The sequence below is a fragment of the Octodon degus genome, unplaced genomic scaffold, assembly GCF_000260255.1.
Source record: "Octodon degus isolate 3935 unplaced genomic scaffold, OctDeg1.0 scaffold00269, whole genome shotgun sequence".
Taxonomy (NCBI): Eukaryota; Metazoa; Chordata; class Mammalia; order Rodentia; family Octodontidae; genus Octodon; species Octodon degus.
In genome coordinates, this window is record NW_004524845.1 from 788,190 (window position 1) to 804,770 (window position 16,581).

Here is a 16,581-nt window from a genome sequence, read left to right on the forward strand (position 1 = left end):
CCTCTGTCCTTGTTACGGGTGGGCTTGGGTTCTGAGGTTGCATTTTGTTCCTTCTCGTCATTTTGTGTAGCACTGTCTTCTGACCTTTGTTATAGATCTTTGCTGTAGTTATAACCTTCACACATACTGAAGTTCAGGTGCAGCTCTACAAAGTTTGGACTTATCCAGCTGCGTCTGGCTTAGGTCTGGCTGCTGTGGTCAGCTCCTTCCCGCTCCTGCCCTTGAGGGTGAATAGGTTGTGTCCCTGTGGCAAGATGTTCTTCTCCTGGACTAGCTGGATGGAACTATCCTCTTCATTCTCTCCAGGGATTGCAGCTGCAGAGTTATACCTCAGGCATGTACGCCAGGCCTGAGCTGTGCTTGGAGGGGGCAAGGTGAAGTAGGGGGAAGGGGAAGTTCTCCCACACACTCACTGGACTGGGCTATGACTGGGTCCGGGGGTTCCCAGAACACCACAAAATTCCTACTCGGCAGGCGGTGTGGGGAGTTGCTGTGGAGTGATGGGGGGCGGCCCGAGGGGGTGGGAGAGGGTCAGGCCCATGCTGCGCCTTGGCTGGAACTGGTCCTGCGGGCGCAGGGTAGCAGGAAGCTCTCCACACACTCACCGGTCTTGGGCTACGACTGGGTCTGGGGGTTCCCGGAACTCGGCAGAAATTCCTACTGGGCGGACGGGGTGGGGGAGGTACTGTGGAGTGGTGGGCAGTGGCCCGAGGGGGTGGGAGAGGGTCTGGCCCACGCTGCGCCTGGGCTGGGACTGGTCCCGCAGGCGCAGGGTAGCTTGAAGCTCTCCACACACTCACCGGACCTGGGCTAGGACTGGGGACATAACTGTCTTTGGGTCAGCCACTCTGTTGGAGAAACTTCAATAATTGCCAATTTAATACTCAAAGAATAAATTCTATGATGAGAAAGTGTTGGAGTTCTGTTTTTAGAATACTTTATTAGTATATTTTTACAGTACAGTGTTTACATTCCTTGTGCGTAATACTTAATATGTCTTAATTCCTTTTTTTCATCTTCTTTCATTCCCCTCTTTCCTCTCTTGTTCTGCCTTCCACCTTTTACTGTACATATTCTGTTTAGAGAATTAATTTAGCTGAGATCTCAAGTAACTTTTTTTTTGGTGCTGCTGGGCTTTGAACCTATGGCCTTGTGCATGCATGGCAAACACTTTACACTGAACTGCTTCCCCAGCTCACAAGTGGCTCAAATTGCATTTTTGTTGTGTTTTAAAGTAGGGTTAGATGAATATGACATTGTAAAAGCTGGTATTCTACATCTTATCTTTGAGTGTATAAAGCAGATGTTGGGAGTTTACTTAATAACTGCAACTTATGTTTCTGTACAATAATAATAGAATCTGTAAAAATGTTTAAGCATTTATTTTGAAATTTAAGACTTTCTTAGGAACATGGTTAAGAGTTGATTTACACGTGTAATTTGATATGAATTTTATTCTGTCTTAGGGCATCTTAGTACTAACATCTCTCTTGGTTGGATATATCTTCAGGAATGACAATTATACATGTGTGTATGTCAAGTGCAGCTTTGAGAAAACCAATGTTGTTTAATATTTATTGAGTTATCTTTTTGAGTGGTAATTCCATATTTGTCTTTAAGTCAGACATTACTTGAAGAAGAAAAATAGATGATTGTGGTAGGACTTGTTAATTCAGTATGTTCTTATTATAAAACCTCTACATTCAGTTCAGTCGCCCTTTGTTTAGTTAGTTATCTGGAGATAAATTAAGTATCAGGGCAGGTTAATGCACATAACTTCAAAAAGATTAATTATTAGCAGCTTCCTATCCAAATGAACCTGCAGAGAAAGGATTTTATCACTTCTAAAACTGTGGTAGTGTGTATGGCATGGCTACTCCTTAATTGGCTACAAAATTTCCAGTTAATGTCAATCATAAAATTTGTAGCTTCTTTAGCTTCTTTTCAGACAACACTTCTTTTAGGTCCATCCAATTCCATTTTAGTTCTTAGTTCTTTTCATCACATATTCTTTTTTATCTGTGAACTATCATGCATAAGTGCCCTTTCTTTCTGTTTTTTTTGAATCTCCATTCTTGCTTCATTTTTCCACAGAAATCTCAGGGTCCAGATTTTTCCTTCACCCCCTGGTTTGGTTCTTGGGGTAGAACGTATGGCTTGCTGTGTGCTTGGCAAGTGCTATACTGCTGAGCTACTTCCCTATCCCTGACTTTAGGTATTTAATAATCTTAAATACCCAGTGCTTGCTTAGTAGGTTGTGTTCCTTTACTTCTTTAGATCAGTTTGAGAGTAACTTTTTTGTGAACATAAATGATGAGAAATCCAACAAATAGGTCATTTACTGTACAACTTTTTAGTATCTTGTGTCTAAACACTACTTCTTAGTGCTCACTACACATCATTAACTAAATAACCAGATATATACAAAATGGGAATATTATTGAGGGTTATTTCACCTCAAGAATGTCATATTAAGTCTTTTAAAAAATCTTTGCATTGAAAATTTGTGGTATTCTCACAAGATGAAATTCTCAGTGCTACAAAGAATGGTGCACTGTGTTGCCATTCTCCAGTAGTTTTTGTAAACTAGAAGGGCAAAATTCAATCTCACCCTCCACAGATGTGTATTAAGTAATCTTTTCATTCTTAAAGTTATTCATCAGACAAATGGGGTTGCTGAGTGTAGAGCAAGAAGGGATTTGTTCAGTGAGAGTTTGTGCAGAGCACCAGATCCGGGTCTTAGAATTCGGAGTCCTTCCATGGCTAATGTTGAGTCGAGGTTGTACATTCTCATGAACTAAATGCACTGTGCTGGCCTGGACTGCAGAGTAGGCCTACATCTCATCCTTTAGAATGAGTGCTCCCTGCCTGGTGAAGAGCCTATTCCCCCGAGGCAATGAGAGTTGGCTGCTCCCAGTGTGTGTTTCAGTCCTTCAGGTATTTTGTGAGGTATCTGTGGGTTGGGAGGTCATTAGTGTGTATGCAAGTCCTCCCTAGAATGTATTTGGAATAATCATGCTAGTCCTCCTTCTCACCCCTAAGGAACAATACTTCTTTAGTTCCTCTTTGTGTCAATAGACTACTTCAGGATTTGTATTTTACATCTTCCTTGCCCTCAGAGTTCTTCTGTCTCATCTGTATACCCACATTACTTCAGTGTACTCTAGCTTCTCATTTTGAACTTGTTGGATTGGCCTTTTTATTTTTTTCTAGTCCCTTCAGATTTGCTGTTTCTGTTTGGTGGCTCTAGCATTTGCACCCTAGCTTTCTCTTGTGGAGTTTGGTTCATTTTGTTCATCAGGCCTAGAGCAACTTCCTTTACCTTAGTGAACACTCATTCTTCACACCTCATTCTTCACACTTTTTCACAACTTTACAGTCTTGTTCACAGATGTGCCATTTCACTGGTGGCTGTCTATGCCTCTTCCACAAAAGGGAGGTGGTAGAGATATTTGGGCAATTTTCTGGTGAATTCCTAAAATTTCTGCTTTATAAGGCTGTTAAGCATTTTAAGAATGTAATTCTTGGAAACAGATTTAAGTTTGCATGGTTCTTAGAAAGTGTCACAAATAGAAAAAATGTATTTTCAAAGTAGATTAAAATTGTATGTGATAGATCTAAAAGAAGAGTTGTCTGAGAAGAAGGCAAAGAAACTATAAATTTTATGATTAATATTCACTGGAAATTTTGTAACCAATTAAGGAATAGCCATGCCATACACATTACCACAGCTTTAGAAGTGATAAAATCCTTTCTCTACAGGTTTGTTTGGACAGGAAACTGCTAATAATTAATCTTTTTGAAGTTATGCTCATTACCCTGCCCTGATAGACTTAGTTTATCTCCAGAGGACTGGAAATGTTATACAGAAGCTTTTAATCAAAAACATTAGGAAATGTTTCTTAGAAATAGTACAGTGAAATTATATTGTTGAAGGTTGTGAATTCTTTATTTTTGTTAACATTACTCTAGAATACATACATGCATTGTGGTTAACACTGTTTAACAGGTTATTAAAATCCCTTACCATTTCATTCACTCTAATTTGTTTTCCATCTCTTTTGTGTCATTCAGTGAAATGGATAAGTTAGAAGGAAGTTTATTTCTGTGAGAAATTGTACTTCCGCACCCTAAACTTCTAAAAACTTAGGTAGACTCATTTGACTGTTGACTGAAAATGGATTTAACAAATCTCATGATTATTTGATTATTAGGAAAGCCAATCAAAATTTATTTGTCCAATTAATTAAACCCTTTTCACTTATATGCCATTTCTTAAGTCCTTGGACTTGGGTCTTCCAAATAGTTTCCTAGATTCTGCTTGGTTTCCTAGATTGCTGACCTGTGTTGCTGGTTGTCATCCCTATGCAGTCTCTTGGGTATATCAAACAAGTTTTCTCAGTCTATTTCATGCCATCATAACAGAAAATTGCCAATGAGGTGATTTATAATAAAACAGAAATGTATTGCATCCCAGTTCTGGAGGTTAGGAAGTCCAGTATAGAGTCATCAGTATCTAGTGCTAGGTTTCTAGATGTGTCATAACCCAGTAGAAGGTCCTCTTGGGAGGACAAAAGGAGGTTGAAAGTGAGCAATATGGAAAGAGCCCACTCTTGGGAAATTGCATTAGTTTGTTTTCAAGAGCAGAGCTCTTGTGATCTAACAGCTCTTAAAATTCCATCTGCCAATGCTATCACAAAGGCAGTTACATTCCAGTGAGTTTTAAAGGAGCCAAACATTCAATTCATAGTATAAGGCACATGAAGCACTTACAACCACAGACCAAAGCACTGGAGCTCTACATGTTAAATAGGAAGTTTCAGTGGACCTGCTACATATTTTTGCTTTGCTGAGAATATAATTGAACTTCTCAGAAGTTGGGAACTACTGGCACTAATTTTGGACTCTTGACTAGGAACAGACCTAACTAAGACAGTAAAGAAGAGCTTATTGCAGAATTTTGTTGAGATTTATGTGTTGCATTCAAAATTCTGTTAACTCTTTTAAGACCAATATGTGTGGAGAATATAATTTTTTCCTTATGAGAGGAAATGAAAATATCATTTTTTCATACTCATGTAATGCTTTCTTGATACTTCCATTCTCCATTTACCCCTTTAAAAGAGATCATATGTTCAAACACTCTTCTGAATATTCCAGCTCAGGAAAGGAATTGGATTCTTTGGCAATGTGGAGGTAAACTCAGACATCCTAAAGATTGTTCAAGGCTTGATGCCTTTATATTCTGTACATTTGAGAGTCTACAGGAAGGTGTCTCCTTTTATATCCACACACCAAAAGGCAGCATCAGCATGGTGTGGGTGACACTATTATCAGAGATATAAGTTTAGTGACTTTGTGTAGAAAATAGTTGCACTTGAGCAAGTCTGTAGAGTTTATTTTGGGAATTTTGAATACATCCTAATGTTGATGAGAATTGAGTCTGACTTTAGAAACCTCAGGGTATAAATTGTCCTGATAATTGATCTGAGTTGAACCTAGAAGAAATGCTGATGTCCTCACTTTTATGCAGAGTGATTCATCATTTAAACTTTCTCACAGACAAGTCTGGCTGAGCAGAGAGAATTGAGGCAGGGAAGGAGATATGAACATTGTGGCAAGGACATGCACAAAACCCTTGCAGATCTTATGGAAGAAGGTTGCTGGGAGGTCACACCTTCTCCTATTTTTACTTACTGGGGTTCCTGCTCTGAGTACCGGGAACACTTGAGGGGGGGGGTCATGGAATAACTGTTTGGGTGTCATGCTGCAGTCAGAACCATGACCTGTCCTGCCTGGTCCATGGCTCATAACTGGGAATTCTAGTCCAAAGACTATTCTAGCCCTTAGGCCACAGTGAAGGCAAGTGCTATAGGATTTTGTCTTTGTTGAACATTGTGGAAAAAATATAATGAGATTTTGAGTTTCAAATACTTAAGGGAAGTGTCTGGCACTAATTTCATATGGCTGTTTTCAATTTAGCAATTAAAAAACCTTGATTAGTTTGTTTTTCTTGTAATGACATGAATGTTAATTTTAGAAAGTTTAGAATTTGCACGTCAACTACATGAAGAAAATAAGAATTGTCTATAATACTACTAATTAGGAATAATATTTGTTAACATTTATGAATGCTGGTGTTTTTCCTTTACATACTGTAGAATTCAATGAGTCATTGGTTGTAAGTGCAAGAAACCCAGTTTTATCTTGAATGAACACAAACACTACAAAAAGACTTTGTTGATTCATTAAAGAAAGGTATGGGTTTAGCTGGGTCATTAGCAAAAATAATTTGATTAAAAGAGAATACTAGAGGAAGTAAAAAACCACAACCAGAAGTTATTATTCAGATACATAAGGCACCGAGTGCTTCATAAGTTTTACAGGACAAATAAGCCCTGTGGTTAAATGTGGGTGAATGGAGGTGGTTGTGAGAATTCTTCCTTTACTCTAGGACTTATTCTCTTTGGGGAATTCTGTGCTTATGACAGGTCCCAGTGATGTGATGTGGACTCCAGAGGAGACAAAGAGCACTCTGAGCTGTGTGCAGACCCAGCAGTCTCTGCTGTATATCATTCCCATGTAGAGTTCTTTGGCTTCATCTTTTTTTTTTTTTTTTTTTTCTGCTGTGTTGCTTTGGCATCTGATCATGGTCTCCCTGTGTACTTTAGGCATTGACATTCTTAGCGGGGTGTCGCTAGTGCCTGGGTACTGGCATTTCTGTCTGTGGTGGGAGCTTTCTCCCCATAGAATATGTGTGACACATGTGAGAGGATGCTTGGATATGGGTTTATCTTGGGAATGTCTAGTGATACACAGCAGAAACTAGAATCAGTAGAATTGAGTTATTACTTTTTCTTTTTCTTTTTTTCTTTCTTTTTTTTTTTTTTTTGCAGAACCAGGGATTGAACCCAGACCCTTGTGCTTGCCAGGGAAGCACTTATTCTACTGAGCCATCTCCCTGGCCCCTACTTTTTCTTTAAACCCTTTTCTTTCCCTTAGGGCTAAATATTGTACAAACTGAAATAAATGAAGGAGGGAAAATGCTGTTATGGAAGGTGAAGTCCAGAAAGAAATATTAAGCTTAATTTTATCATTAGTGAGCTTGGTTACTTAGTTTAGGTCAGTGCTGAGTTTACACACAAATGACTTGGTTTGAATTTTGCTTCTCTTTGCAGTAGAAAATTTTAAAATATTGAAATCACAGAACACTAAACTAATTAAAATTACTATAACTGGAATAATTAACAAAAGAATTAATAGATCAAAGAGTCAGTGACTCATAGTTATTTAACATGCTATTTCCTGAAATTTTATGGGTCAAACTTACTTGATGCCTGGGCCTTCATCACTGGGACTCTTTGGGATGACTCAGCAACATGGGCAAGGGGTGCATATTAATATACCACCACAGAGTTTCCCAACCTAATATTTTCAACTGTTGGCACAAATTATGAAAGAGGAAGAATTAGTTAGGAAAGGTAAGTTTAGCACTATTTTGTTCTAAAATATCTGAGTATCATATTGGTATAACCTGAACCCTAATAATGTCTTTGTAATACAAGTGCAAGGTAAATTACTTTGTTCGTACTATAACGGTGTGAGATTAGGTAGAGGTAGTTCTGCAGAAAGGTCAGAGTAAACTCATTAAACTTACTGTGCTCCTATGTAAGAGCAAGAGTGTTTTGATAGGGTTTTGAAATCTAGGCTCTGAATGCTGCTGATTGTGTACAGTGTCACAGAAGGTAAAAAATAATTGTGACAGTCGAGAGTGGGAGTACATGGATAGCTATATATATTTAAAACTATCCATTTTAATGAATACTATTTGGCTATTTAAGTTTCTTGGCTAATTTGAGACAGAAAAAGTAACCATCTAATTTACCTGTCTAGAGCCTGCTAGCATGCAACTTGATAGTAATTTTCTGGATTTGTCGAGGTAACAATAGTTTAAGGCATAGGAAAAATGTTGTACAATTCAATTAAGTTAGTGAAATGCAACAAATGGAAATTATCTCTCCTCTAATCTATCAAGTAGAATTATAGAAGTGTATATCAGTACCTTTTTGTTTCCAAGTGACAGAAAATTCAACTCAGGTTTCTTTTTCAGTCACATATGACTGAAAAGTAATGAACTTCAGGCAAGGCTGAATCTAGGTATTTAAATGGTGGAAGAAGGAATCTTATCTCTGCCTTTATTCTTAATTCTTCTACGTTTATTTTCAGGCAGTCTTTTCCTTTAGAGTTGCCTTGATGGAGAATACCTGTTCCATGTTTTGTCTAGGATGTTTGATACTCAGACAGATAGTTAGGTTAAGTTAAACTGCCTATGTTGTAGGGTAATAAAAATAAGCTTTTCTTCTGGAAGGTTAACAACCTAAGTTTGCAGAACAAAAATTGGAGAAAAAGAAGGGCAGCCAGCATTTTGGCCCTAGCCTTTCAAGGTCAGTGAGGACTCAGGACATAGGAGAACCTGTAATGTAACATCACGTAACTCAGTTGTGTTCCAAATTTTCTGATCAAGGAGATTATGGGGCCACAGAAGAAAGTGATCAATGATGTAGAGTGTGTCTAAGGACAGTTACATGGAGAGAAAACATTCTCTCAGGCTTTCACAGAGAGCAAATTGGTCAAGCAATGGCCGTGACTCATCCACATGGCTGACACTCACAAAGGATCTACAAACTGTGGTACAGGGTTTCAGGATAATCCTGAAGCGATTTGACTGACCTTGTCAGATACAAAAGTTACAATTCTTGTTATATACGTCTTGCCTTATCTTGGTCTTAACCATCCAGCAGAAAAGCATAAAAATGAAGAAGTATAAAAAGAAAAGCCATATTAATATGCTGAACTGTAAAAGGTTCAAGTCAACAACTTCTGACATTGCCAGTCCTATGGATAACACACTACTATTAGGGACTATGGACCATATTGGAATATTTTGCTGAGTTCATGCACCTACAGTATTTAAATGACCATGGAATATCCTTCTCTGACAAAACTAAACAAAAAAGGGGATACAAATGAAGGACCATTTTGTATCTATATATTCAAAATAGTTAGGATAGATATACAGCTACTTTCTCTTAATTCAATGAATAGAAAGATTTGTTGTAATAGTGTTCATGGACAGGATATCATGTCTGCATCTTGTGCTATGAATAACTACTAGGAAGACAACAATATGCAATGTATTAGTTATTGAAACTGTCCTACTAATCATCAGTTTTGAAACTGTCTCATTGCTATTTGTTTCTCAATAGAATTATAAAAAAAAAAAGAAAATCAGAAACCAGTTACCTATTGCTGCGGGTATAGTGGGATTATAATATCTACACTCAGAGGAGTAGTCATTTCCCCAGGTAGCTCCGATTTTTTTCAGAGTAATATGATCAACTCATTGCTGAGCTTGCCTTAAAGCACTTTAAAAATATTCATATACAGACTATTATTTATTGGATGTTTATTTTAAAGAGCTAGTCACTCATGTATTCAGATTACAACATTACAAGATTCCTGCTCAGTCTTCCTTAAACAATGATTCTATCATGTTCCAATGGATGAATGAAATTGAGAAACACGAAGATAACTGAGTCCCAAAGCAATGCTGAATGCTCACAACTAAGTCTTTTATGGGCTGATGCAATACTCAGCCACTCTGCAGCGGAGAGTCTTAGCCAAATGGGGTTTTCCTTGGCTGTAAGGTAAATGATTATGTGTTGTTGTGCTTTAAAAAATAAATGAGTAAAATATGAAAAAAATAGAGTTGTAAAAATGTCATCTGTACTCCACAGCCTTTTTTTTTCCTTTTTTTTTTTTTTTTACCATATTTGTCTCTCAGCATAAAGATTTATCTTCTAATATTTCCATCAGGTCTGACATTTATTTACTCTGGCTGGGTTCAGTGAGGTAAGGTGCCCACTCAAAAGTGAGTCGCTGTGGCTAGGAGTTGCCTTTTTATTGCTCTGACTTGGGTGCTGGGAGTAGGGTCCACCTTGTGGATGCACTTATAAGTATAAAGATGGTTCTTCAAAGGAAACAAGAAGGCTGTAATAAGAAAGAGAGGCTAGGGTAGGAAGTGTGTGTCATTCCTACCATGTTGGTTGTAATTTGAACCTTTATAGGTTTCTGAAATTATATTCATTTACTTCTCATTCCTTATAAATGTAGAAATGAAATTGGATGATTTTTTTTATATAAGGCTAAAATGTATTTTTAGTACTACAATGGCCTGATAATTGGATGGAGTGTGGAAGTTTTAACAATCATGTTTACTTGTAAATATTTTTTCAGAATGAAATAAATAGGTATTTATGGAATGAAAGAAATAAATAGGTATTTCTTTTTATACTTTGGTTTGAGAGGTAAGACTTCATTAGCATATAGATTCTACCCAAGATAAAATGCAAAATCCAGAAGTCCTCATTTAACCCACTAAAGGGAATTTATATGTAAACTTGTCATGCTTAGTATGACTTGCTCATTATGACCGTTATTTCTGTTAGAAATGTCTCTTTGGTAGCCTGCAGGGTGACACAGTGGGGTGCTTCCAAGACTGAAAATAAAAGTGTACATCCACAAATTGCCTTTTGGTAGATAATGAGCCAAATGTTCAATTAATTTACTTTAGGACTTTCATATGCTACTGTGATTTCTTCCTCTTCTGAGATCTAGTGCATTTATTTCCTGTACTAGTAATATAACAATTTGTGTTTTTATTTTAATGAGTTTATTTTTTAAAAACCAGAGCATGATAGCTAAGAAATGGGCTTGAAAATAACAAAGGATGGGTATGAAGTCATATTATTTACTTGTGTATCTTGGGGATAAAACTCAGTTTCTCTGTAATAGAGTGGTGTAAAGTAAGTAATGTAATAAATGGAAAGTATGTGACATAATGCATGCTATATTGTAATAGTTCAAAAATGTTAATTATTGTCTGTTATTTTTATCAATAGCATTTACACTATTGTCAGTCATCATCCCATCTACAAATTCTTAAATGTAGTTCCTTTTTTTTTTTTTTTTTGTGGTACCGGGGATTAAACTCAGGACCTTGCACTTACCAGGCAAGTGCCTATTCTACTGAGCTATCTCCCCAGTCCCCCATCTACAAATTCTTGAGGACTGTTTAAATATTTTGTGATATTTTAACTAACATTGTATTATATTTGTATATGCTAAAAGCTAATAATTACAGTCAGCCCTCTATATCCATGAATTCTATAACCAAGGACTTAACCAACTATGGTTGAAGGTATTTGAAGGCCTACAATTGATATATCTTTACTAAACCTGTACAGACATTTTCTTTATAATTATTTCCTAAATGCAGTATAACAACCTTCTTTATTATATTTAGTATTGAAACTGCTTTAGAGGTGACTTGACATATACAGGTTGTACAGAGGGTACAGGTTCATATTTTATGCCACTTTACACAAGGTACTTAAGCATCTGTAGGAACTGATAGCAGGGTAGGTGTGGGTTGGACACATCTCCCAGTGACACCAAGAGGGTTTGTGCTCATTACTTTCCTAAATATCAGGTCTTACATTTTCCATTTTGTTCTACCATGTTATTTTCTAAGACACACTTAGAAAGAGAGGTAAAGGCAGCAGAAGAAGATTGTTCCTGAGGTTTCAGGCCAGGATATATATATTGTTCATTCTTTCCTTTATGCATTCCATTACTCATTTCTCATTTATCTTCATTTTTGTGTAATTTTGTGGACACCAGGAAGGGTTTAGCTAATGGATGAACCTGATGGTTCACTTAGTAGAGGTGTGAAAGACAAAGAGGAGCAAGGAAAATACAGAGCAGGGCTGGACCATGCCCTAGTGAGCAGCTGTGGTGGTCCCTTGGGGTGGGGGAGGCTGTGTCTAGCAGAGGAAAAGAGCTTATCCAAGGCATTCATTCTTTTTTTTTTAATTTGAGGCTTAGTCAACCTTGAATGCCCTTGTATTTTGCTCATGCATTACTAATGCCAAGATATATAAAAGGGTAGGGTAGATTAAGGACAGTGTTTGAAATTTGAGATATTTTCTGTTTCAAAGTTCTTAATGTGAGATTTGTTTTGCAAATGCCATGTGTTTATGTATTTGAAGATTGTCAAGGTTTATCCAGTCATATCTAATTCATTGACTCAATATTTAATGTATTATATTATAGGCGTGGCCCTGTGTTGGTCTTTGAGAAGGACACAGAAAACGTAGAGCATGCTTTCTAGTTTGGTGGTCTACTTGGGGAGAGAACTTACTGTACAAAATTAGGTAATATTGAGCATATTTTCTATGTGCCTAAATAGGTCATTCAGGTACACAGCTTTACTATGGCTGGAGTAAGGAACCAAAGGGTTTTGTGAATCATTAGTATGGGATATTGTAAAAGATGCAATTCAAGCCTGGGAAATTGAGTCACTTAGAGTGAAAAGAATATTGTTATTCTAAAGAAGAAGAATGGGAGAAAGATTAGAAAATGGGTGGCTCAGCTCTTCTGTGGTCTTCAAGGCACTTGTAATTTCTAATGGGAGCCAGGGTTGGACACACCAGGTAGGGGCAGTTTGACATAAGAGAGATGAGTGGGGATGTGTTATGGTTGGTCTTGTCTCCCATAGACCCCTGATGGAGGTGTGGTGCTGGCAGAGGGGCCCTGGGTGTGTATGGCTGGGCTGGAGTGAGTGTGATCGTGTGTGTGTGTGTGTGTGTGTGTGTGTGTGTGTGTAAGGTCTACCAGGAGCTGGGAATGGGGATGATGTGTACCACACATGTTGCCAGGTTCTTGTCTGGGAGGGTGGACCTGGGACTTACAGGCAGTGCTGGGGGAGCTGACCCAACTGTGATGTGGGCTCCGAGAAGTCTGGTGGCCAATACTTTCTCAGTAGGGGAGATGGAGGTGGCTGGAGATGTAGCATTACCTTGATCCGTGGACTTTCTGAAGAGGTTCTCAGATTAGTTTTTGTCTGCTCTGAAATCCTTCTTGCTTTTTTTTTCTTCAGGTTCTTTGTAAGATGAAGATCACTTACATAGTCTGTTGATTTTAGAGTGTTGCTCAAGGGGTTTCTCTCCATGGTCTGTTTCCAACAAAGTGACCCCTCAAGGAAGCTGCTCAGTTCACTGAAGTAAAACAGACACATTTGGTGTTTGTGTTTCCTACCTTGTAAATTTTAAGTAGTCAGCAGTTCCCAAGGTCAATCATATTTATAGTAATTTTCTTGCTTAGAACCTAAGCAAGTTTTGTAGGCAGGGAATTTGAAACTGAGAGATATTGATCAACATGTAATATGGAATAGTGTTGAGAATTGATACATGCAACCTGGCTCTAGTCATCTCAGTGCTTTGTCTTTTGTAGTCAGTTCATTTTCCTACATGTTCACGGATTATGGGAATAATGAATTCCTGACATCGTTTACTATGGGGAGCCTTATTCTCTGCAGTCTCCATATTGACAGTGATGTTGACATTTGGGAAGGTTAACTTCTAGCTGGAGAGGACACCCCTTTCACAGATACAATTGCCCTGGTTTCTACTAATTCCTGAACATGGCTTATGACATGCAAGCTTGGAATTTACTCTCCTAAAGATTGCTATATTGGGGGCCAGGGAGATGGCTCAGTAGAATAAGCACTTCCCTGGCAAGTGCAAGGACCTGAGTTCAATCCCTGGTTCTGAAAAAAAAAATATCACTATACTGACTGCTTATAGCCTGTATTTGATAAATCAGGTAACACAAGAGCAGTGTTAGGTGTAGCACCTGGAGACTGAGACCCAGAACTGACCACTAACCTTCCATTGTCCCAGTGTTCCATTTCAGATGCTGTTGCAGAGGAGCTGTCTGATGAAGAAGATGGTGTTTTCCTAATAAATGGAGAATGCCAGAGGGCTCCCTGGGCAGAGATGAGTGGGAATCCACAACATCAGTGCATGAGGTTCTTTTAAATTGACAAAACATTATCTCCTTTAGAGGTGGGGACCAACGTATATCACAACTTTATAGATGTTCCAAAAGTTGGTTGTCTAACCCAGGACTCCACCCTTCTGAAAGCCACAGTTACTTTAATAGTCTTTGATTTGAAGGCTGCAACATGTTAATGAAAATTGTGTGATCTGTTGCTACCAGAATCACTGTGATGAAGTCACTCAACTTGTGGTCAGAAGAGTTGTCAACACTGTAAATTTTGCTCAACTATGTCTTCATTTTCATGCTTTCTCTGATCCTTTAAAATAATTATATTTCTCAGGATGGCTAGGTAGCTCATTGGACTAAAGCACCTGCTTAGGCAGAGTGCAGTGGCTGGGGTTTGATCCCTGGCCTGCTGTGCTGGCGCTGCTCCTGGGGCATGCTGAGACTGCTATTGAGACTGGACGTGGTGACATGTGCCTATAATCCCAGCGCTTGGAAGGCTGAAAACAGGAGGATCACTATGAGTCTGATCTACATAGTGAGATCCTGTAGACTCTGTCATATATATATATATATATATATATTTCTAGCTTCTTTTTTGGAAAGACATTGAAGACATTATTGTACAAAAGCCCTCAACTTGAATCTATTGTTTCTGCCAGAGATATTAAGAAACTTAAAAATCATTTTCTAATTACAGGACATACAACATGTTCACAATATCAGTATGTAGTTGATTACCTTCACATTCTACAAATACTTCTGTGTAGTTAGAAAAATATTTTTTCTTGGTTTATATACTAATTTGTTGATTCATCTAATTAATTTCTTAATGTTTATTTCTTTTACTTGAATGATAAGAACAGGGACCTTTATGTCACATAGTATTTCTTTGTCTTCTGAGTCTGAAGTAAAGCTTACTTTAGAACCTAGGTCATGCTCATAAGTGTTTGGTGAATGAATATGTGAACAAATGGTACATACTTTGAGGTTATAAAAATAAGTGGAAAATACAATCTGTATAGATGAACTTTATAGCATGTAAAATACATTAGTTTAAGTGTCTTCCTATCTACATGTGTGGCAGTTACAGCAGTGCAAGACCATAAAAATGACCATACACTTTGTTTTTTTAATTTTTTAAAAAATAATTTTATTGATAAACAAATAGCAATGAGACAGTTTCAAAACTGATTAGTAGGACAATTTCAATAATTAATACATTGCATGTTGTTGTCTTAGTGGTTATTCATTGTACAAAATGCAGACTTGATATCCTGTCCACAAACACCATTAGAACAAATCTTTCTATTCATTGAATTAAGAGAATATATATATTCTCTTAATATAATACATATATTCAAAATATTCTATTTTGAATATACAGATATAAAATGTTTGTTCATTTGTATACACTTCTTTTGTTTAGTTTTGTCAGAGAAGGGTATTCCATGGTCATTTAAATATTATTGACCACGCACTTTGAAAACCATTCAAGGTAACCCTCATAATCTGTGAGAAAGTCAAGATTATTTCATGACATTTTTTTTGAACCATTAAGATCTTTCTTGATGTGCTTTCTAAAGGCACAGGGAAATGAGCAAAATAACAAGGTAAGCCTAGTAATTATTTAGTACATAATTTAGAACATTAGAAACATCAAGATTCAAGTGATTTATTTCTTTGGGACATCTTATCAGTATCAGCAGGCCTAACCTTTCTAGTATGCAATTTAGGAAGTGGAGGAAGTGTGTGTTTTCCTTTCAGTGTCTGGACAAGTAGCCAGGCCATATTTGATCAGCTTGTGGCGTGTTTAGCTTTTGTGTTTTTTCTATGTCAAGAAATGGTCTCCTAGAGTTCCTTTATGTGAAGTTGTTTCATTGTTGTTCTTATTTTGGCCAGTGTCACTTTCTTTAAGACATTGTTCTTTTTTTTTTTTTTTTTTCAGTGTGACTGCTTTTTTTCTGGATGTTGCTAAGTTTGCTATCCAGTGTCTCTTGAATGACAAATGATAGCAACACCAACATTCCACTGACTGACATTGCCTATAGTTCTATTCGTGTTTGTTTCTCTTCTGATGCTGTCAGTTTTTGTCTCTCTGCCATGCCTTCCTCTTCATTGGGTAGTTTTCTCTTTTGTTTGATAGTATTCTGTGAATTTTTCAGAGAGAGCAAGAATACAACACAACTACACACTTTGTTATTATACGGTTTGTGTATAACTGAGCTTCACATTCTTGGTAGCCTCTCTTACACATAGAAGTCTCATGACTCATCTGTGATCAGGATTTGGGTCAGTCAAGGAGCTGTTTGTAGCCACGTTTATGTTTTAGATAATTTTAAGTGAGTGTACTATGTCAGCCTGCAGTAGAGCCATGCATATTATTCATAGTGTTATTTAAATTGTGACAGCTGAAATGCACTACATGTGTGTTGGAATTGAGCAAAATGAGGTCCACTTTGGTGCCAGGCTTTTTTTTTTTTTATTTTTTTTTATTATTTAAGACCTTTATTAACAGGTGCTTGCAGTTTGTTGACTTTTTTGAAAAAATCAAGTTGTAAACTTTCATTACAAATTAAAAATGAAGTTCTTAAAAATCTCAACTTGACCAGATATGAAACAATTTAAAAACCTTTAAAGGTGTATTGAGAAAAACCAGGCTTTTTTAAAAAACAC

At 37.3% G+C, this 16,581-nt stretch overlaps 1 protein-coding gene across 2 annotated transcripts in view; it reads left to right on the top strand.

Annotated features, from left to right (window-relative positions):
• Slc4a4 (solute carrier family 4 member 4) overlaps positions 1-16,581 on the top strand; it is a 360,460-nt gene that overhangs the window by 81,615 nt on the left and 262,264 nt on the right. The window lies entirely within an intron of this gene.